At 54.2% G+C, this 22,488-nt stretch overlaps 1 protein-coding gene across 3 annotated transcripts in view; it reads left to right on the forward strand.

Annotated features, from left to right (window-relative positions):
* Positions 1 to 5,367: 5,367 nt before the first annotated feature.
* Positions 5,368 to 22,488, forward strand: part of GLIPR1 (GLI pathogenesis related 1) — a 43,020-nt gene continuing 25,899 nt past the window's right edge. For 2 of the 3 annotated variants that reach the window (XR_012930310.1, XM_032978179.2), the window contains exon 1: positions 5,368 to 5,684. The gene's annotated coding sequence lies outside the window, so the exon portion shown is untranslated. Of the gene's footprint in view, positions 5,685 to 11,542; positions 12,985 to 22,488 lie in introns of those variants that run through there. The other variant, XM_076054260.1, reaches the window with a different exon arrangement.

Consider the following 22,488-nt stretch of genomic DNA (forward strand, 5'->3'; position numbering starts at 1 on the left):
GATTGCGTCACCATCGTTGGGTCGTGAAAGGGCAGGGCTGAGGACGGCCCCCCGCAGTGCGAGGGCACGTCGGCACCCTGCCTAGGCGCACAGCCACCGCCGATGACGACAACAAGCCGGACGACCGCCCAGATGCAGTAGCAGGGCATTGCGATGAGGCCGAGCCACGGGACGTGGTGAACGTTGCTGACGAGGCCCAACCACCGGACAAGGCGGAGGCACGACCACCGGACCCGGCCTCGGCTGCCCCGGAGCGACAGGGGCGGCTGCGGACTTCCACCGCACCTGACGGTGCCACGGTGCTCGAGGGTTGTCAGTCAGCCCATCTCCTCACCCGACGAGGCGACGGCTGCAGGGCCCGCGGAGGAGAGCCACCCCGAGCCCAACGAGGCCCCGGCTCTGCGTGGCTCGACAGAAGCGGTGGCCGCTCAGCCTCACGCGAGCACGCGCGGAGACTCGAGCAGTCGGAGCCTGACGTCTACAACAACGCGAGCGGGATGAGCTTCTCGCAAAATTAAGGGGGAGCGGGAATAGGCACCCGTCGAGATCCACCATTTCCTCCAATCTACCTACAGGAAGCATGGGGTCAATGTCGAGGCTTTCTTCCCCGATGTGCTGTGCTTCTCGAAAGCCGCACAGGAAATATATCGTGAACCACAAAAGTTCGTGTTCAGTCAACAGGAATTTCTCCCGACTGAAAGCGTCGGGTGCAAAAAGCGAAGAGGAAGAGCTCTTCCCTTCCGAGGTGATCTGCCGCAGCCACTGCCAACACCTACTGCCATGAGTTCGGGTGTCTAGATAGTCAGTCTGAACTCCAGCAGTGCTCGCAGTGACAAGAGGTGGCACCGCGTCTGTTGCTTTCTCGACGACCAAAAGGCAGACTTAACTTTCCTGCAAGAAATGCACTTTGAAGCCATTCTGCAGGCCCAATGTCAGCACCTTATGGGCAGACAGGCCTCCTTCAGCCATGCTGAAGACAACCTCGCTGGAGTGACGATCGTGTTCGGTCCGCGTTTTGTTCCTGAGAGAGTGGTCATTAGAGGAGATCGTGAAAGGATATTTGATCTCGGTGGACTTTGTGTTCAACGACACCAGGCTGCGGTGCTTTAACTTGTACGCGCCGAGCAGGAGCTGCGAGAGAAAGCCCTTCTTCTCCGGCACGCTGTGGGACGCGCTGGAGACAGACGAGGCGGACGACCTGCACACGGTTATTGGGAGAGATTTCAACTGCACCCTCGACCCGGCTCTCGACCGTAACACCGCCGAACCTCACCGAGGAATCTGCACGGCCGCTAGCCGACCTCGTGCGGGGACTGGATCTGCACGACATGCGGCGACTACAGCATCCGGCCCAGCGGCAGTACTCTTGGTGCCGCTGCTTCTCTCAAGGCAGGATAGGCCTTGCCAGGCTCGACCGACTGTACGTCAACGCCAGCGGCGTTAACCTGCTCGGGGACAGTAAAATCGTTCCCTCCGGTTTCTCCGATCACCGCCCGGTCTCCGTGCTGCTGCGACTTCCCAGAGCGGAGCAGTGCAGCAACTACTGGAGACTCAACGTGCAGCTGCTTGATGACACCGACTTCAGAGAAACCTTCAAAGCCTCTGGGGCTCAGTGGCTGCCTGCCAAAAGCAGCTTCAGCTCCCACCAGCTATGGTGGGACAACACAAAGGCGCAGGTCAGGGCTCTCTATCAGCAGTTCATGAGCCAGCATGCCGCCGCCAAGAACGAGGTGGCACGCCAACTGCAGAACGAGAGCTGCTGGCGCTAGAGGCAGAGCTGAGCTCATCCCACGGCACACAGGAGGTTGAGACGCTACTGGAGAAGCAGCGGCCTTTCAGGTCCATCACGGACGAGCAGGCGGCACATCGTGCTTTTGTGTGCAAAGAGATGCAGAACCTGTCGCAGATGGACTCTCCCTCTAAGTTTTTCTTTCGCTTAAAAATAAAAGGCCAACACCAACAATATTTCAAGTCTGCAAACCCCAGATGGACAAACAGCCACATCTGAGAGGCAGCTCGCCAAGACCACCAGGGATTTCTATTCGCAACTTTTCACCGCCGAAACCATACACGACGGGGCTGTCCGGGAGCTACTGGACGGAGGCCCTACTTTAGATGTCCCTGAACGGGATCGTCTGGACAGCCCCGTCACCCTGCAGGAGCTCCACACCGCTGTGAAAGGGCTCGCAGCTGGTAAAGCCCCAGGGATTGATGGCCTGCAGGTTGAGTTTTATGCAGCCTTTTGGGATGAGCTTGGCCCTCCACTACTACAACTGTTGACGGAGAGCCTGCAGAAGGGGGAACTCCCCACAGAGCTGTAGGAGAGCGGTGGTCTCCCTGCTACCCAATAAGGGGGACCTGCGCCTCATTTAGAACTGGCGACCCGTGTCCCTCTTGTGCGCCGACTACAAAATCTTCTCCAAGCTTCTGGAAAACCATCTCAAGACAATGCTGGGTTAGCTGATCCTGCCGGGACAGTCGTATTGCATCCCCGGACGGTGCATATAAGATAACATCGGTACGGTCAGAGACGTAATCTCCCTTGCAGAAGCGCACAACGTGGACTTGGGCCTCCTCTTCTTGGATCAGGAGAAGGCCTTTGACAGGGCGAGCCACGAGTACCGTGGACAAACTCCTAACGTCGCTCGGCTTCGGCTCGGCCTTCATCTCACACGTGAGGCTCCTGTACACGTGGGCACATCCAGCCTCACGAAGATAAACCAGCGGCTCGGCGTCCCCTTTCCCTGTGACAGGGAGGGTCAGACGGGGATGCCCCCTCTCGGGGCTGCTGTTACCCCCTGTCCAATGAGCCACTGCTACACCACCTGAGACGAAATCTGTCTGGCCTCAAAGTCCCGGGACCTGAGAATGTGGTCATCAGGCTTTCAGCATACGCAGACGACATATGCATCGTGCTAAAAACGATGCGCATGACATCTTCATGCTCTGTCAGGCGGTTGCAGCGTACGAGAAGGCCTCCTCCTCCAGGGTCAACTGGGCCAAGTGCGAGGCCCCCTGCGTGTTTGGGGTCGCGAGGCGGCGTTCGCTCTGTGCTCCTCCCAGGAGGAGTCAGTTGGCGGGACGACAGAGTCAAGTACCTGGGGGTTTACCTGGGGAAAGCACGTGACATCGCTCTGAACAACTGGACCGAGCTGGCTGACACAATCGAGGCTAAATTACTGACATGGGCACGCCTCGCTCCGCAGATGTCATTCAGGGGCCGAGTGCTCGTCGCTAACAACCTGGCAGCATCCGTGCTGTGGCACAAGACCCAATGCCCTCCAGCCTCCTGCTTGGCTACTCACCAGAGTCAACCGCTCACTCGCGCACTTTGTCTGGCACGGGAAGCCCCGGCTCAGGCCGGAGGTTCTCCGCCTGCCGGTGGGCGAGGGCGGCCAGGGTCTGGTAGACGTCGCCGCCAGGGTCACGAGTTTCAGGCTCGTGGCGGTCAGGTGGCCCCTGTACGACCGGGAGGAGCTACCCTGGAAGTCGCCGGCCCTCACCCTGCTGATAAATGCAGGGGGGTGCCTGGGGTACGGAAAGGAGCTCTTCCTGATGGACCTGAGCCTGGTCGACTACCAGAGGCTGCCAGGTTATCACCATATCCTTTTGGATGCATGGTGGAGCTTCGAGTAGAGCAGAACACGCTCACTACGACCTCAGACATTTTCTGAACGAGCCCTTGTTCTGCAACGGCCTTTTCCAGGGGATCAGAGGAGATAGGACCCTGGCTCAACGCCTCACATCAGCAGGGCTGCGGACAGTCTTCCACCTTGTGCAGGCCCACCAGCCCGAGTGGAAGACCGCAGCTGAGATCGCCAGCACCGCGGGACTCCGCTCCATGCTCACTGGGGAGAAGTTGCTGCGGGATGTGCTACGTGCCATGAAGGAGCAGGGCCTGAAGCTGGAGACACCGGGGGATGGTGGCGGCCCTCTCCCCCCTCCTCCTCCTCCCCCTTCCCGGAGTTGTGCTTCTCCTGCACGCAGGCCCCTAGCCACAGCGACTCCGGGAAGCTACTGAAGCTCCGAGGCTGCAGGAACGTGCCCCTGAAGAGCACCCCAAAGAAAGAGCTCTACACGTGCATTGTCAAGGCGCTGCATTCCCAGGACCTGGCCGACTTTACCGGACACAAAATTGAGAGATTATTTATCTCCCCTCATTGTGGCTGCCCCCCAGTGGAAACACATGTACAAGTCTCACGTACAAGTTATGTACAAGTTATTTTATACCTACGTGACTTTACCGAAAGAACCAAAGAGTAAGTCTCCCGTAGCCAAATACTGCGGCAACCTCCAGTGGAGATTGGCACATTGCACGTTGCCATCGGCCGTGTGGCTCAGCCAAATCTCGCCGGAGGCACCAGGCTTGTGCATTTTCTGCGGTGCCAGGAAGGATCTGTTCCACCGGTACTTACGCTGCCAGCGGCTCAACCCAATGTTCCGCCTTTTTGGGGACATCTTCAGTAAACTGGGGGGGGGGGGGGGGGTAGGTGCCCTTCAACAACAGCAGCTTCGTATATGGGGTGGTGCCTTACCTGGCTAACAAGCGCCATGACCTCGCCAACTTTGCCTGTGCTCAGGCGAAGTTGGCGGTGTACAGGACGAGGAGCAAGACGCTGCAAGGTGACACTGACGGCTGCTCTGAGCTGCTTCCAGTGTTCAGGTTCCTGCTCAAGGCGCGGCTCTGCCTGGAGCACGCCACGTGACACAGCCACGTGTCGGTGATGTGCAGCGCGTCTTGTTCTAACGCTGGGGAGCCGGACAAGCCCCTCTCTGTACCAGCGTGGACGTCACCCCCCACGTGTTCACCTTCTGAAGCGCTCGCTCGTCACCGTGACGTGCGCGATGACCACCACCACCACGTGACTTTTATTTCGTGTTGTGCGCGGTGCATTTAGCGCCACAGCGCGTGGATTTATAGCGTTTGTTTGATTTGTGTTGCTGGTGACTTTGTGTGTTTGTGTTTGCTGGTGACTTTGTGTATTTGTGTTGCTGGTGACTTTGTGTGTTTGTGTTGCTGGTGACTTTGTATTTTTGTGTTGCTGGTGACTTTGTGTATTTGTGTTGCTGGTGACTTTGTGTTATTTGTGTTGCTGGTGACTTTGTGTTATTTGTGTTGCTGGTGACTTTGTGTATTTGTGTTGCTGGTGACTTTGTGTATTTGTGTTGCTGGTGACTTTGTGTATTTGTGTTGCTGGTGACTTTGTGTGTTTCATATCGAAATCGCCTCCGGTGCGTTTAAAAAGTAAAAAAAAAGTCTCTCTGACACTCCACACCCTCTCTCTCTCTCTCCCCCACTCCCACTCTATCACACTCCACACACTCCACCAGCACGCCGTTCTAATTGGAATAATTCTCTCGCATTGATTTCTCGCTCGCGGCCGAGGGGAGAGTAGTAGTAGGAGGGGGGTGGTGGCAGTTTTATCGATCGTAGCAGAAGCGGTACTTCTCCCTCTCTCCCTCGCTCATTCCTAATCTGTGCGGAACTACGGCGACTCTCCTCCGGCGCAAGAGCGTGGTTCCTTCCTCATTCCGCGGCGAGTCCTGCCCTAGCCCTGCTACCGGTCCCGTCCTAACCCTGTTACCGGTCCAGTGCTAGCCCCTTCACCGGTAAGGTGGCCGGCCTCTTGCCAAGCAGCTCCGGGTGGACTCATCCCGTGGCTTCCTGGGCGAAGCCTCTCGGGGTGATTCTTTGCCGCGCGAGTGACGGACACGGCGAGGCAGAAAGAGAGCTAGAGAGAGAGAGAGACAGGGATAGACAGAGGTAGACAGAGATCTTGGGATGGAGGGAGAGAGAGAGAGAGAGTGGGATAGAGAAGGAGCGAGAGTGAATAATAGACATCGAGGTAGATACTGAGATTGAGCTCGACACAGAGACACACACACAGATGCACAAGAGACAGACACACATACACACAGAGATAGACACAGAGACACATATACACACAGAGATAGACAGAGAGACACACAGAAACAGAGAGAGAGAGAGACAGACAGACAGAGAGACACAGAAAGACACAGACACACACAGATACACACACACAGACACACACAGAGACACACAGACAGAGAGACACACAGACACACACAGAGAGACACACAGATACACACAGACACACACAGATACACACAGACACACAGAGAGACACACAGACACACACAGAGAGACACACAGACACACACACAGACAGAGAGACACACACAGACACACAAGACAGACACAGACACACACAGACAGATACACACAGAGAGACACACAGACACACACAGACAGACACACAGACAGACACACACAGATACACACAGACACACACAGACACACACAGACACACACACAGACACACTCACACACAGACACACTCATACACAGACACACAGACACACAGAGAGACACAGACACAGACAGACACACAAAGACACACAGACACACACAGAGAGACACAGACACACACAGACACACACACAGACACACACACAGACACACACACAGAGACACACACACAGACACACACACACAGAGACACAGGCACACACACACACAGACACACACACACAGACACACACAGACACACACACATACACACACAGACACACACACACAGACACACAAACACACATACACACAGACACACTCACACACAGACACACACAGACAGACACACAGACAGACACACAGAGACGCGGACCGGCTGTGGCCGAGGGATGGGACACGCGGCAGCCACGTGACCGGGCGACTCGAGGGGGACGGGGGGGGGCAGCAGCAGCCTGGGTGGGGGTCGTGGTGGTCGTGATGGTGGTGGGGGTCGTGGTAGTGGTGGTTGGGGTCGTGGTGGTCGTGATGGTGGTGGTGGTAGTGGGGGTGGTGGTGGTGGGGGTGGTGGTGGTGACGGTGGTCGTGATGGTGGTGGTAGTGGTGGGGGTAGTGGTAATTCGAGTCGTGATGGTGGTAGTGGTGGTGGGGGTCGTGGTGGTTGGGGTCGTGGTGGTCGTGATGGTTGTGGTGGGGGTCGTGGTGGTGGTGTTGGTAGTGGGGGTCGTGGTGGTTTTGATGGTCTTCGTGGTGGTAGTGGTGGTGGGGATCGTGGTGGTTGTGATGGTGGTAGTGGTGGTGGAGGTAGCGGTGGTGGTAGTAGTGGCGGAAGTGGTGGTAGTGTGCGTGTTATTCTGCTTTTGCGCAAGATGGCAATTTGTGGTTGTTCAGGATGCCAATGGCAAGGTCTGCTACTGCCACGATGAGACAAAGAGAGACAGAGAGAGAGACAGAGAGACAGAGAGAGACAGAGAGAGACAGAGAGAGAGAGACAGAGAGACGGAGAGAGACAGAGAGAGGGAGAGAGAGAGACAGAGAGAGAGACAGAGAGACAGAGAGAGACAGAGAGAAAGTTCGTGTCGTGTCGCTGTTCCTCCTCCGTTGAAGGAGCGCAGACCACAGTGGGTTCACTTTGCAGGTCTCTATGGATCTCTGTGTGTCTCTCTATGGATCTATACGTATCTATCAGCGTCTGTATGGGTCTCTATGAGTCTCTGTGTGTCACTTTGTGACGCTATGGGTTCACTGTGCGGTCTCTATGGGTCTCTACGCATCTATTGGTGTCTCTATGAGTCTCTGTGTGTCTCTATTGGTGTCTCTATGAGTCTCTGTGTGTCTCTATTGGCGTCTCTATGAGTCTCTGTGTGTCTCTATTGGCGTCTCTGTGTGTCTCTATTGGTGTCTCTATGAGTCTCTGTGTGTCTCTATTGGTGTCTCTATGAGTCTCTGTGTGTCTCTATTGGCATCACTGAGTCTCTGTGTGTCTCTATTGGCGTCTCTATGAGTCTCTGTGTGTCTCTATTGGCGTCTCTATGAGTCTCTGTGTGTCTCTATTGGTGTCTCTATGAGTCTCTGTGTGTCTCTATTGGTGTCTCTATGAGTCTCTGTGTGTTTCTATTGGTGTCTCTATGAGTCTCTGTGTGTCTCTCTTGGTGTCTCTATGAGTCTCTGTGTGTCTCTATTGGTGTCTTTATGAGTCTCTGTGTGTCTCTATTGGTGTCTCTATTAGTCTCTGTGTGTCTCTATTGGTGTTTCTATGAGTCTCTGTGTGTCTCTATTGGTGTCTCTATGAGTCTCTGTGTGTCTCTATTGGCGTCTCTATGAGTCTCTGTGTGTCTCTATTGGCGTCTCTATGAGTCTCTGTGTGTCTCTATTGGTGTCTCTATGAGTCTCTGTGTGTCTCTATTGGTGTCTCTATTAGTCTCTGTGTGTCTCTATTGGTGTCTCTATGAGTCTATGTGTGTCTCTTGGTTTGGCCATGTTTGTTTGTTGTAGTACGGAGTTAGACTGATGACTTTTAAACTAAGTTTTCTTGTGGTTGTTGTTGTTGTTGTTGACTTGCTTCCCACTGGGATTTTTGCACACAGCGTTGGTGTACGGTGCTTTTTCTGGAAGATTTTGCTGTTTTTTCCTGGATTTGCTGTTTGCACAAAGTCACGTAAAGTCACTTTAAGTTATTTATCTTGTTCATGTTTTTTTTGTTTGTTGCGGTTGCACCCGATTCAAGAGCCGAATGGCTCACGGGGCAATACCAACATAAATGAAACTGAAACTATGGGTTCACTCTGCCGTCCGTAGTGTATTTAATGCACTTCCCCATGTCTCTATGGGTCTCTATGACCCTCTATTTATCTCGACGAGTCTCTGTGTATCTCCGTGGGTTTCTATGAGTTCCCCACGTGGTCCAGAGTCTTGTGTTGGATGGCCACAATTGGACAACTTTCGCTGGTCTTTAATGCACCGCGTCGTTGTGGGTCTACTGTGCACAGCAATCTCCATGAGTCTCTGCCCGTCTCTGATGGGTCTCTGCGTGTATGGATTCGTCGTCCGGGGGTTGTACTGGCACTGCGGTGCACGTGCCATGACGGTGGGCCATCGCCCGAAACGTTACTTTACGAACGTGCTGCCTGTCAAGGCCACAGCGTTGCTGAGGAACGTGCCGTGTTTGATTGAATTGTCTTCATGAATGGTGGTCGTGACGTTGTTGGTGTTGTCAGTGATGGTTATTGTTGGTAGCGATGTCGATGGTATCGTTGTTGATGGTGGTGGTGGTGGTGGTTGTGTTGGAGGAACTTCACGGTGGCCAGGAGATGTTAACTACCTCGCCTGGTATGCAGGAGGTCGTGGGTTCGATCCCGACCCTGACGCCTGCTGTTGTATATTTGGAGTTTGTGTGTCTCTCTCGTCATCATCATCATCACGGTGGCCAGGAGATGTTAACTACCTCGCCTGGTATACAGGAGGTCGTGGGTACGATCCCGACCCTGACGCCTGCTGCTGTATATTTGGAGTTTGTGTGTCTCTCTCGTCTTCATCATCATCACGGTGGCCAGGAGATGTTAACTACCTCGCCTGGTATACAGGAGGTCGTGGGTACGATCCCGACCCTGACGCCTGCTGCTGTATATTTGGAGTTTGTGTGTGTCTCTCTCATCATCATCATCACGGTGGCCAGGAGATGTTAACTACCTCGCCTGGTATACAGGAGGTCGTGGGTTCGATCCCGACCCTGACGCCTGCTGCTGTATATTTGGAGTTTGTGTGTCTCTCTCTCTCATCATCATCATCATCACGGTGGCCAGGAGATGTTAACTACCTCGCCTGGTATACAGGAGGTCGTGGGTACGATCCCGACCCTGACGCCTGCTGCTGTATATTTGGAGTTTGTGTGTCTCTCTCTCATCATCATCATCATCACGGTGGCCAGGAGATGTTAACAACCTCGCCTGGTATGCTGCGAGCCTTCGACACTTCACGCGGCCTCAAAGCGCACCTAGCCTGGCACAGGCGCGGGTATTGCTATTGGTGGTGAGCAGGGAGAAAAAAGTCGGCCGGGCCGTGGTGCTGGCCACTTCACAGATGCCGCTGCTCGCTCGCAGCACTTGCCCCAACAGTCGGTTAAGGCTGCATGGGGGAACTTTGTCTTTGTTGTTGAATTGAGGGAGCGGTGGCGTGTAGAGTGGCGTCAGCGCGCCGCACTACGAACCGGGCGGCCCCGGGTTCGATTCCCGCCCACGACCACCAAGAGCAGTGACGATTTTGTGAACCGGTCCTGGGCCTCATACCCTAGGTCAGCTCAGCCTCATGTGAGCACCTTGGTGCGGTGGGTAAACATCACCGCCGGGGAGACAAAGGTGGCCGGGCGTGGTGCTGACCCATCCCCCCCCCCCCCGCCCCGCCGCCGCCGCCCCCCCCCCCCCCCTCGTGTGCCGTTCCGGCCTTCGTGGGTGCGACTCACTAACAGCACTTGCCCCTAAAAAGTCGGGCCAGGCTAGCCGGGCTTCCTTTGCCTCTGGTGGTGGTGGTGGTGGCATTGATGTCACGACGTCGAGTGCGGTTGTTGAGCACGTGACGCGGGCAGCAGTGTGCCACGCTCTGTGGTCACGTAAATAAGTAAATAAAACGGGCCCACGGTGAGTGGGGAGAGGGAGGAGAGAGAGGAGGAGAGCGAAGGGAGAGTGAAGGGAGAGCCGAGGTGGAGAGAGGGGTGAGCGAGCGAGTGAGTGAGCGAGCGAATGAGTTAGCGAGTGAGTGAGCCAATGAGCGAGCGAGCGAGTGAACGAGTGAGTGAGTGAGTGAGCGAGCGAGTGAGCACGTCTCCCAACTGGGTGGAGGATGCCGGATCACAGCGGCTGGTCCAGCACCACGCCGCGTCCGCCTTTGCCTCCATAAGTCCCCCGCACCGCCGATTAACCACGGTTGGCGCACGTACGGTGAGAAAGAAGTCCGGCGTGCAGTACACAGTGGGCGATGTTTACTACACACCGCGGCCATTTGAGGCTGAGTCGACCTAGGGGAGGCCCACGAACCTGTTGAGATAGTGGCCGTGAGCGGGAATCGAACTCGGGTGGCCGGGTTGCGTGTAGCGCTGACCCCCATGCCACTGGTCTCCGGACGCACGCTCCACTCGTGCGCCAACTCACTCAAATTCTATGGTTCTTTCGGTATTAAAGTCTCGTAGATAAAAACAAATATATATATATAAAAATGAAAATAAAGTGAATTAAAAAAAATACTAAAAATATTTACGAGGTTTCTATCGGAACACAAGCGATTTGTCATCAGGAGAAAAAAAAAAACGAGCTCACCCGTTTGCTAACGCACGCAAAGTCCGCTCAGTCTCACTCACTCACTTACCAGTACCACTCACTGACTTATCAGTATTAATAGTTGTAGTTCGCTCGGATACAACTACCGTCAATTAATTTACAAATACTCTCACTCACTCTCTCAATCACTCTCTCTCACTCATTCTCTCACTCACTTTCACTCACTCTTGATGACCGCATTTTCAGGTCCCGGGACTTTGAGGCCAGACAGATTTTGTCTCAGGTTTGCTTAGCAGTGGCTCAATGTACAGGGTGTACAGCAGCGCCGAGCGGGGGCATCCCTGGTCTGACCCCCCTCGTCACAGGGAAAGGGGACGCCGAGCCGCTGGTTTATCTTCGTGAGGCTGGATGTGCCCCCCGTGTACAGGAGCTAACGTGCGAGATGAAGGCCAGGTCGAAGCCGAGCGACGTTAGGAGTTTGTCCACGGTACTCGTGGCTCGCCCTGTCAAGGGACTTCTCCTGATCTAAGAAGTGGAGGCCCAAGTCCACGTTGTGCGCTTCTGCAAGGGAGATTACGTCTCTGACCGTACCGATGTTGTCGTATATATGCACCGTCCGGGGATGCAATACGACTGTTCCGGCAGGATCAGCTGACCCAGCACTATCTTGAGACGGTTTGCCAGCACCTTGGAGTAGATTTTGTAGTCGGCGCACAAAGAGGGACACGGATCGCCAATTCTAAATGAGGCGCAGGTCCCCCTTCTAGGGTAGCAGGGAGACCACTGCTCTCCTGCAGCTCTGTGGGAGTTCACCCTTCTGCAGGCCCTCCGTCAACAGTTGCAGTAGCGGAGGGCCAAGCTCATCCCAAAAGGCCGCATAAAACTCAACCTGCAGGCCGTCAATCCCCGGGGCTTTACCAGCTGCGAGCCCTTTCACAGCGGTGTGAAGCTCCTGCAGGGTGACGGGGCTGTCCAGACGATCCCGCTCGGGGACTTCTAAGGTAGGGCCCCCGTCCAGTAGCTCCCGGACAGCCCCGTCGTGTATGGTTTCGGCGGCGAAAAGTTGCGAGTAGAAATCCCCGGCGGTCTTGGCGATCTCGCTCTCAGATGTTGCTGTTTGTCCATCTGGGGTTCGCAAACTGGAAATTTTTGTGGTGTTGGCCGGTGCTTTGTTCAAGCGAATTAAAAACTTAGCGGGAGAGTCCATCTGCGACAGGTTCTGCATCTCTTTCCACACAAAAGCGCGATGTGCCGCCTGCTCGTCCGTGATGGACCTGAAACGCCGCTGCTTCTCCAGTAGCGTCTCACCCCGCTGTGTGCCGTGGGGTGAGCTCAGCTCCGCCTCAAGCGCCAGCAGCTCGTTCAGCAGTTGGCGCGCCTCCTCGTTCTTGGCGGCGGACGTGCTGGCTCATGAACTGCTGACAGAGAGCCCTGACCTGCGCCTTTGTGTTGTCCCACCATAGCTGGTGGGAGCTGAAGCTTCCTTTGGCAGGCAGCCACTGAGCCCAAAAGGCTTTGAAGGTTTCTCTGAAGTCGGTGTCATCAAGCAGCTGCACGTTGAGTCTCCAGTAGGTGCTGCGCTACTCCGCTCTGGGAAGTCACAGCAGCACGGAGACTGGGCGGTGATCGGAGAAACTGGAGGGAACGATTTTACTGTCCCCAAGCAGGTTAACGCCGCTGGCGTTGACGTACAGTCGGTCGAGCCTGGCAAGGCTTATCCTGCTTTGAGGGCCGCAGCGGCACCAAGAGTACTGCCGCCGGGCCGGATGCTGTAGTCGCCGCACGTCACGCAGATCCGGACTCCGCACGAGTTCGGCTAGCGGCCGTGCGGATTCAGGGTGAAGTTCGGCGGTGTTACGGTCGAGAGCCGGGTCGTGGGTGCAGTTAAAGTCTCCTCCCACGACGGTGAGTAACGTCGTCCACGTCGTCTGTCGCAAGCGCGTCCCGCAGCGCGCCGAAGAAGAGCTTCCTCTTGGGAGGCCTTGCTCGGCGTGTACACGTTATAGCACCTGAGGCAGGATTCATTCAGGGCGAATTCGACACAAATCAAGTGACCTTTGACGATTTCTTTGAAGGAGACGTTCTCTGGTGCAAACCACGAACCGAGCACAATCGCCACGCCGGCGAGGTTGTCCTCGGCGTGGCTGTAGAAGGCCTCGGCCGCCTAAGAAAGGCTGGCGTTGGGCCTCCAGAGTGGCGTCGAGGTGAGTTTCCTGGAGGAGAGTCACATCTGGTCAAGGTGGGTTTCCTGGAGGAGAGTCACATCTGGTCAAGGTGGGTTTCCTGGAGGAGAGTCGCATCTGGTCAAGGTGAGTTTCCTGGAGGAGAGTCACATTCGCTTTGTGTTCCCTGAGAAAGCGGCAGATCTGGTCCCACCTCTTGTCCCTGCGAGCGCTGTTACAGTTCAGACTGGAAACCTTAATAGCTGAAGCCATCATGCAGTTGTCTGGTGGTGGTAGTGTTAACAGTAGTTGCGGGGGAGCTGGGTTACTTCTGGGCAGAAGTAAGCTCCTTCTTCGCCTTGCGCATGAACGCTTTCAGGCGGTGGCATTCCCGAGTCGAGAAACCAAACCTGTCGCTGTTGCGGCAAATTTGTTGGGATGCTTTGAGGAAAGCGGTGAGGTCAGGGAAAACGGCCCCGACCCTAACTTGACGCTTCCTGAAAGTGTTCCCGAGGAAGTTGTGGATGTCCCCAGGTGTGTAATCGAACTCGCCGTTGACTTGTGAGTAGCTGAGCTCACTCACGTCGTCCTCTCCTTCGGTCTCCGACACCTCGTCGTCCGAGTCCTCCAAGCTCGTCAAACCGTGACTCGGCAGAAGCCTCGTTTGCCGTCGGTGATGGCAGGGCCTCATCGGGAAGAAGGTGGCTGCCCTCTGGTAGTGGAGGGTCTTTTGCTCTCCCCTCGGGTCAGGTGAGCCGGCCTTCGTCGCCTTCTTGCAGCGTGGCGCCGTCAGGCGCCGCACCGGCCGGTGGTTCCTCTTGCTCTGAGGATGCTGAGGCGGCGGGGGTGTTGGCGGTCCTTGTCCCATCGTGCTGCCCTCAGGCGGGTCGCCATCGAGTATGTCTTCATATTCACCCCTCGCAACGCTTTCTGGGTTGGCGCTCGTGGGGGGGGTTGCACCGTTTTGAGTTGGGCTCGTGATCGGCGGTGGCCGCGCGCTTAGGGTTAGGGGCCGCGTGGCCAACCTCCGCCGTGGGAAGGCTTCACCCTGCGCTTGCGGGAGGTGACGAGGGTGAAACCCTCGCCATCCTCTTCGTCGGTGGGCGGCTTTGTGCGACCGGCCGCCGAGTCAGCGTCCTGCTGCTGCTGCTACAGCTGGCACTCGTGCAGTGGTGGCTGCTGCTGCTGCTGCTGAGGCTGAGGTGGCTGCGGCTGCTCCTGCTGCGGCTGCTGCTGCTGTTGCGCAGGCTGTGGTGGCTGCTTTTGCCGTCCCTGTTGAGGCTGTGGCGGCTGCTGCTGCTGCTGGTGCTGCTGTTGCTGCTGCGTGACGTTTATTTGCAGGCTGCGTGTTTTCCCCTTTTGGTTTTCCCGTGCAGTTTTCACGGGCATGGCCGAAGCCACCGCACACGTAGCAGCGTGGCAACGCGGTGGACACGCACACGGCGTAGGCGTAGCCTGCCGAAGTGCACTCAGAGTTCACGCTGAGTTCCGCGTTGTTGCCCTTTAAAATCATGAAAGTTTGTCGCCTGAACGACAAGACGTGCGCCATTTATGGGTTCCCGCGTGCGCGAGGTCAGCGTCACGATTCGGGACACAACTTTGCCGGAACCGCTCAAGGTCTCGTTGTAGGCCGGCAGTTTTGAGGAAAGGTGGTGGTGGGGTGCGTTGGAGATTAGCACTTTTCGCGCGGGGTGGGGGTGGGGGGAGGGGGAGAGAGGCGTGCATTTGCACAAATATCTCCCCCCTGAAGGTGGACGCGTGCCACCATCTCCGCGTCGGCGAAGAGGACCACGTAGCCGCGGGTCACGGGAGCCGCGGCGGCGGCGGCGGCGGCGACGTTCCGCTTCCCCCACCCAATGTCCAGCGGCAGCGTCTATCACGTCGTCCACCTTTATGTCAGTCCCTGTTGGGCGGTTTGACAGATGTCAACTCGCTTAGCGTGGCGTGGCATTGTAAATAAGTAAATACATAAACTAGCTTCATATTGACGTTAGCTGCACAATTGAAAGGGGGAGAACAGGACAAGAAGAGGTGGATGGAAAAGAAAAGTGTGGTGGTGGTGGGGGGGGGGCAGAGTGGCCTCAGGAGAGAGAGGGGGGGGGGCAGTGATGGGTGCTGTGGTGGCAGGGCAACAGGAGTGCTGAAAGGAGAGGGTGAGACAAGGAGCAGAGAGGAGAGGAGTGAGAAAGTGGAGCGATTTTCATGTTTGCAGTAAAGCAGAAGAATAGGAAGGATGTAACAGAGGTGGGAGGATAGGTAGTGGGTGCAGGGCTGAGTAGGTCGCAGGCTTGCCGAGTAAACGAGTGTGATGAGAGGAAAAAGAGATGCAGGGGTGAGACACAATGACGTCAGGCGGGGCTAGGATGCATACATAAAACTAGGCCCTCACTGGCAGGTGATAGAGAGAGGCAGGAGATAGAGAGATAGAGGCAGGAGATAGAGAGAGAGACAGGAGATAGAGAGATAGAGGCAGGAGATAGAGAGAGAGAGGCAGAAGAGAGAGGCAGGAGATAGAGAGAGGCAGGAGATAGAGAGACAGAGGCAGATGATAGAGAGAGGCAGGAGATAGAGAGATAGAGGCAGGAGATAGAGAGAGAGTCAGGCGAGATAGAGGCAGGAGATAGAGAGATAGAGGCAGGAGATAGAGAGAGAGGCAGGAGATAGAGAGGCAGGAGATAGAGAGAAACAGGAGATAGAGAAATAGTGGCAGGAGATAGAGGCAGAAGATAGAGAGAGTCAGGAGATAGAAAGAGGCAGGAGATAAAGGCAGAAGAGAGAGGCAGGAGATAGAGAGACAGAGGCAGGAGATAGAGAGAGTCAGGCGAGATAGAGGCAGGAGATAGAGAGATAGAGGCAGGAGATAGAGAGGCAGGAGATAGAGAGAGTCAGGAGATAGAGAGAGAGGCAGGAGATAGAGAGGCAGAAGAGAGAGGCAGGAGATAGAGAGAGGCAGGAGATAGAGAGATAGAGGCAGAGATAGAGAGAGAGAGGCAGAAGAGAGAGGCAGGAGATAGAGAGAGGCAGGAGATAGAGAGATAGAGGCAGGAGATAGAGAGAGAGTCAGGCGAGATAGAGGCAGGAGATAGAGAGATAGAGGCAGGAGATAGAGAGAGGGGCAGGAGATAGTGAGAGAGAGGTAGGAGATAGTGAGAGGCAGGAGATAGAGAGAGAGTCAGGAGATAGAGAGAGGGGCAGGAGATAGTGAGAGAGAGGCAGGAGATAGAGAGATAGAGGCAGGAGATAGAGAGAGGGGCAGGAGATAGTGAGAGAGGCAGGAGATAGAGAGATAGAGGCAGGAGATAGAGAGAGGGGCAGGAGATAGTGAGAGAGAGGTAGGAGATAGTGAGAGGCAGGAGATAGTGAGAGAGTCAGGAGATAGAGAGAGGGGCAGGAGATAGTGAGAGAGAGGCAGGAGATAGAGAGGCATGAGATAGAGAGAGTCAGGAGATAGAGAGATAGAGGCAGGAAATAGAGAGATAGAGGCAGGATATAGTGAGAAAGAGGCAGGATATAGAGGGAGAAAGTCAGGAGATAGAGAGAGAGGCAGGAGATAGAGAGGCAGGAGATAGAGAGAGAGTCAGGAGCTAGAGAGATAGAGGCAGGATATAGAGATTGAGGCAGGAGATAGAGAGAGAGGCAGGAGATAGAGAGGCAGGAGATAGAGAGAGAGTCAGGAGATAGAGAGATAGAGGCAGGATATAGAGGGAGAAAGTCAGGAGATAGAGAGAGAGGCAGGAGATAGAGAGATAGAGGCAGGATATAGAGATTGAGGCAGGAGATAGAGAGAGAGTCAGGAGATAGAGAGACAGAGGCAGATGATAGAGAGAGGCAGGAGATAGAGAGATAGAGGCAGGAGATAGAGAGAGAGTCAGGCGAGATAGAGGCAGGAGATAGAGAGATAGAGGCAGGAGATAGAGAGGCAGGAGATAGAGAGAAACAGGAGATAGAGAAATAGTGGCAGGAGATAGAGGCAGAAGATAGAGAGAGTCAGGAGATAGAGAGAGGCAGGAGATAAAGGCAGAAGAGAGAGGCAGGAGATAGAGAGACAGAGGCAGGAGATAGAGAGAGTCAGGCGAGATAGAGGCAGGAGATAGAGAGATAGAGGCAGGAGATAGAGAGGCAGGAGATAGAGAGAGTCAGGAGATAGAGAGAGAGGCAGGAGATAGAGAGAGAGAGGCAGAAGAGAGAGGCAGGAGATAGAGAGAGGCAGGAGATAGAGAGATAGAGGCAGGAGATAGAGAGAGAGTCAGGCGAGATAGAGGCAGGAGATAGAGAGATAGAGGCAGGAGATAGAGAGAGGGGCAGGAGATAGTGAGAGAGAGGTAGGAGATAGTGAGAGGCAGGAGATAGAGAGAGAGTCAGGAGATAGAGAGAGGGGCAGGAGATAGTGAGAGAGAGGCAGGAGATAGAGAGATAGAGGCAGGAGATAGAGAGAGGGGCAGGAGATAGTGAGAGAGGCAGGAGATAGAGAGATAGAGGCAGGAGATAGAGAGAGGGGCAGGAGATAGTGAGAGAGAGGTAGGAGATAGTGAGAGGCAGGAGATAGTGAGAGAGTCAGGAGATAGAGAGAGGGGCAGGAGATAGTGAGAGAGAGGCAGGAGATAGAGAGGCATGAGATAGAGAGAGTCAGGAGATAGAGAGATAGAGGCAGGAAATAGAGAGATAGAGGCAGGATATAGTGAGAAAGAGGCAGGATATAGAGGGAGAAAGTCAGGAGATAGAGAGAGAGGCAGGAGATAGAGAGGCAGGAGATAGAGAGAGAGTCAGGAGCTAGAGAGATAGAGGCAGGATATAGAGATTGAGGCAGGAGATAGAGAGAGAGGCAGGAGATAGAGAGGCAGGAGATAGAGAGAGAGTCAGGAGATAGAGAGATAGAGGCAGGATATAGAGGGAGAAAGTCAGGAGATAGAGAGAGAGGCAGGAGATAGAGAGATAGAGGCAGGATATAGAGATTGAGGCAGGAGATAGAGAGAGAGTCAGGAGATAGAGGCAGGAGATAGTGAGAGAGAGGCAAGAGATAGAGGAGATAGAGAGAGGCAAGAGATAGAGAAAGAGTCAGGAGATAGAGAGAGTCAGGAGATAGAGAGGCAGGAGATAACAGAGAGGAGGGGGGGGAGTATGGGAGCGTTGAGACAGATAAGAGATACAAAGACGGGTGGGTTAAGGGGCTTGTGAGAATGGCAATTTTAGCGGGTTGTGGTGTTGCCCACCTGTGCCCGTTTGACCCCTCTGGGTCAAGCGCTGTGGGTTTTTATTGTTACCGGGAGTTACACGGGAAGAGTCCGAGACTCTGTGCTCCATTAGTCGGGTGTCGAGGTGGCACAAGCGACATCCTTTGGGGGGCTGGGGGGTGATCTGTAGCAAGGCCGTAATTATAATATATATTGGGGGGTGGGGGACATCCCCCCACCCCCCAATATTCAAATATGCTCAAAATGTCCCCCCCACAATTTTTCGCTAATTAAATAGATTTCTGTTTATATGCTTGTGGTTATGGTTGTTACTTTATTAATCCCTAATCTCTGTCATTACATACAATGAAACAAGAAAAGGTAAAAAAGTTAAAACAGGGCAATGTAAATACAATAACACTCTTAGACATTATTGTAAAAAAAAAAACTACATCCTACGTGTTAGTGAATTTTTAAAAAATATTTTAGGCAGGAAATGGCAGGAAATTAGTTTTCAAATTTAGATTTTTTTTTCTGGGGGGGACGGGGGACCCCAGACCCCCTGGAAGATTTGGTCCCCCCCCCCCAATGTTGATTCCATGGCTACGGCCTTGATCTGTAGCCCGTGGCGATTTCGCTGTGAGAGAGACATGAGGTTTGGGGGGGGGCATGAGGAACGAGATTCACAGTTCGTCGCATCCCTCCAGCACGAGGAGCACGTGGCCGATGGGGTTCCTGTCGCGGGAGGCTGTGGCCACGCCGTTGACAGCCCCCGACGTATCGGGTCTGGCCTTAGCGGTGGGGAAAAAAAAACGAAGTACAAAGTCACCCTGCGTGGGTTGGGCAGTAGGGGTTAGAGGCGGCTGCGGATGCGTTTGAGGCTCGCACCTCGGAGTTTGTGTGATCTCCCCCCTGTTCTACAGAGGGAGTGGAGTTTGTAGGATCTCCCCCCTGTTCTACAGAGTGAGTGGAGTTTGTGTGATGTCCCCCTGTTCTACAGAATGAGTGGAGTTTGTGTGATCTCCACCTGTTCTACAGAGTAAGTGAGTGGAGTTTGTATGATCTCCCCCCTGTTCTACAGAGTGAGTGGAGTTTGTAGGATCTCCCCCCTGTTCTACAGAGTGAGTGGAGTTTGTGTGATCTGCCCCTGTTCTACAGAGCGAGTGGAGTTTGTAGGATCTCCCCCCCGTTCTACAGAGTGAGTGGAGTTTGTGTGATCTCCCCCCTGTTCTACAGAGTGAGTGGAGTTTGTGTGATCTGCCCCTGTTCTACAGAGTGAGTGGAGTTTGTAGGATCTCCCCCCTGTTCTACAGAGTGAGTGGAGTTTGTAGGATCTCCCCCCTGTTCTACAGAGTGAGCGGAGTTTGTATGATCTCCCCCCTGTTCTACAGAGTGAGTGGAGTTTGCATGATCTCCCCCTGTTCTACAGAGTGAGTGGAGTTTGTATGATCTCCCCCCTGTTCTACAGAGCGAGTGGAGTTTGTAGGATCCCCCCCCCCTGTTCTACAGAGCGAGTGGAGTTTGTAGGATCTCCCCCCTGTTCTACAGAGTGAGTGGAGTTTGTAGGATCTCCCCCCTGTTCTACAGAGCGAGTGGAGTTTGTAGGATCTCCCCCCTGTTCTACAGAGCGAGTGGAGTTTGTAGGATCTCCCCCCTGTTCTACAGAGTGAGTGGAGTTTGTGTGATCTCCCCCCTGTTCTACAGAGTGAGTGGAGTTTGTGTGATCTGCCCCTGTTCTACAGAGTGAGTGGAGTTTGTAGGATCTCCCCCCTGTTCTACAGAGTGAGTGGAGTTTGTATGATCTCCCCCCTGTTCTACAGAGCGAGTGGAGTTTGTAGGATCCCCCCCCTGTTCTACAGAGCGAGTGGAGTTTGTAGGATCTCCCCCCTGTTCTACAGAGTGAGTGGAGTTTGTAGGATCTCCCCCCTGTTCTACAGAGCGAGTGGAGTTTGTAGGATCTCCCCCCTGTTCTACAGAGCGAGTGGTGTTTGTAGGATCTCCCCCCTGTTCTACAGAGTGAGTGGAGTTTGTAGGATCTCCCCCCTGTTCTACAGAGTGAGTGGAGTTTGTGTGATCTGCCCCTGTTCTACAGAGCGAGTGGAGTTTGTAGGATCTCCCCCCCGTTCTACAGAGTGAGTGGAGTTTGTGTGATCTCCCCCCTGTTCTACAGAGTGAGTGGAGTTTGTGTGATCTGCCCCTGTTCTACAGAGTGAGTGGAGTTTGTAGGATCTCCCCCCTGTTCTACAGAGTGAGTGGAGTTTGTAGGATCTCCCCCCTGTTCTACAGAGTGAGCGGAGTTTGTATGATCTCCCCCCTGTTCTACAGAGTGAGTGGAGTTTGTGTGATCTCGCCCTGTTCTACAGAGTGAGTGAGTGGAGTTTGTGTGATCTCCCCCCTGTTCTACAGAGTGAGTGGAGTTTGCATGATCTCCCCCTGTTCTACAGAGTGAGTGGAGTTTGTGTGATCTCGCCCTGTTCTACAGAGTGAGTGAGTGGAGTTTCTATGATCTCCCCCTGTTCTACAGAGTGAGTGAGTGGAGTTTCTATGATCTCCGCCTGTTCTACAGAGTGAGTGGAGTTTGTATGATCTCCCCCTGTTCTACAGAGTGAGTGGAGTTTGTATGATCTGCCCCTGTTCTACAGAGTGAGTGAAGTTTGTATGATCTGCCCCTGTTCTACAGAGTGAGTGAGTGGAGTTTGTATGATGTCCCCCTGTTCTAGAGTGAGTGAGTGGAGTTTGTATGATCTCCCCCTGTTCTACACAGTGAGTGAGTGGAGTTTGTATGATCTCCCCCTGTTCTACAGAGTGAGTGAGTGGAGTTTATATGATCTACCCCTGTTCTACAGAGCGAGTGAGTGGAGTTTGTATGATCTCCCCCTGTTCTACAGAGGGAGTGGAATTTGTATGATCTCCGCCTGTTCTACAGAGGGAGTGGAGTTTGTATGATCTCCCCCTGCTGTACAGAGTTAGAGTGAGTGAGTGGAGTTTGTGTGATCTCGCCCTGTTCTACAGAGTGAGTGAGTGGAGCTTGTGTGATCTCGCCCTGTTCTACAGAGTGAGTGAGTGGAGTTTCTATGATCTCCCCCTGTTCTACAGAGTGAGTGAGTGGAGTTTCTATGATCTCCGCCTGTTCTACAGAGTGAGTGGCATTTGTATGATCTCCCCCTGTTCTACAGAGTGAGTGGAGTTTGTATGATCTCCCCCTGTTCTAGAGTGAGTGAGTGGAGTTTGTATGATCTGCCCCTGTTCAACAGAGTGAGTGAGTGGAGTTTGTATGATCTCCCCCTGTTCTACAGAGTGAGTGAGTGGAGTTTATATGATCTACCCCTGTTCTACAGAGCGAGTGAGTGGAGTTTGTATGATCTCCCCCTGTTCTACAGAGTGAGTGGAGTTTGTGTGATCTCCCCCTGTTCTACAGAGGGAGTGGAATTTGTATGATCTCCGCCTGTTCTACAGAGGGAGTGGAGTTTGTATGATCTCCCCCTGCTGTACAGAGTTAGAGTGAGTGAGTGGAGTTTGTATAATCTTCCCCTGTTCTACAGAGTGAGTGGAGTTTGTGTGATCTCGCCCTGTTCTACAGAGTGAGTGAGTGGAGTTTGTGTGATCTCCGCCTGTTCTACAGAGTGAGTGGAGTTTGTATGATCTCCCCCTGTTCTACAGAGTGAGTGAGTGGAGTTTGTATGATCTCCCCCTGTTCTAGAGTGAGTGAGTGGAGTTTGTATGATCTCCCCCTGTTCTACACAGTGAGTGAGTGGAGTTTGTATGATCTCCCCCTGTTCTACAGAGTGAGTGAGTGGAGTTTATATGATCTCCCCCTGTTCTACAGAGTGAGTGGAGTTTGTATGATCTCCGCCTGTTCTACAGAGGGAGTGGAGTTTGTATGATCTCCCCCTGCTGTACAGAGTTAGAGTGAGTGAGTGGAGTTTGTATAATCTTCCCCTGTTCTGCATACATATACCCCCCCGCACCAGCCTCCGATAACAGCCCACGTGACCCCTACCTGGCCCCCCACTCTCGCGGGCCCCGCCGGACCCCGGTGCCCTGAATTCCCCCCCACCCTCCCCGCGCCCACCCCA

The sequence above is a fragment of the Petromyzon marinus genome, chromosome 65, assembly GCF_048934315.1.
Source record: "Petromyzon marinus isolate PM22_M1 ecotype Great Lakes invasive population chromosome 65, UKy_Petmar_22M1.pri1.0, whole genome shotgun sequence".
Taxonomy (NCBI): domain Eukaryota; kingdom Metazoa; phylum Chordata; class Hyperoartia; order Petromyzontiformes; family Petromyzontidae; genus Petromyzon; species Petromyzon marinus.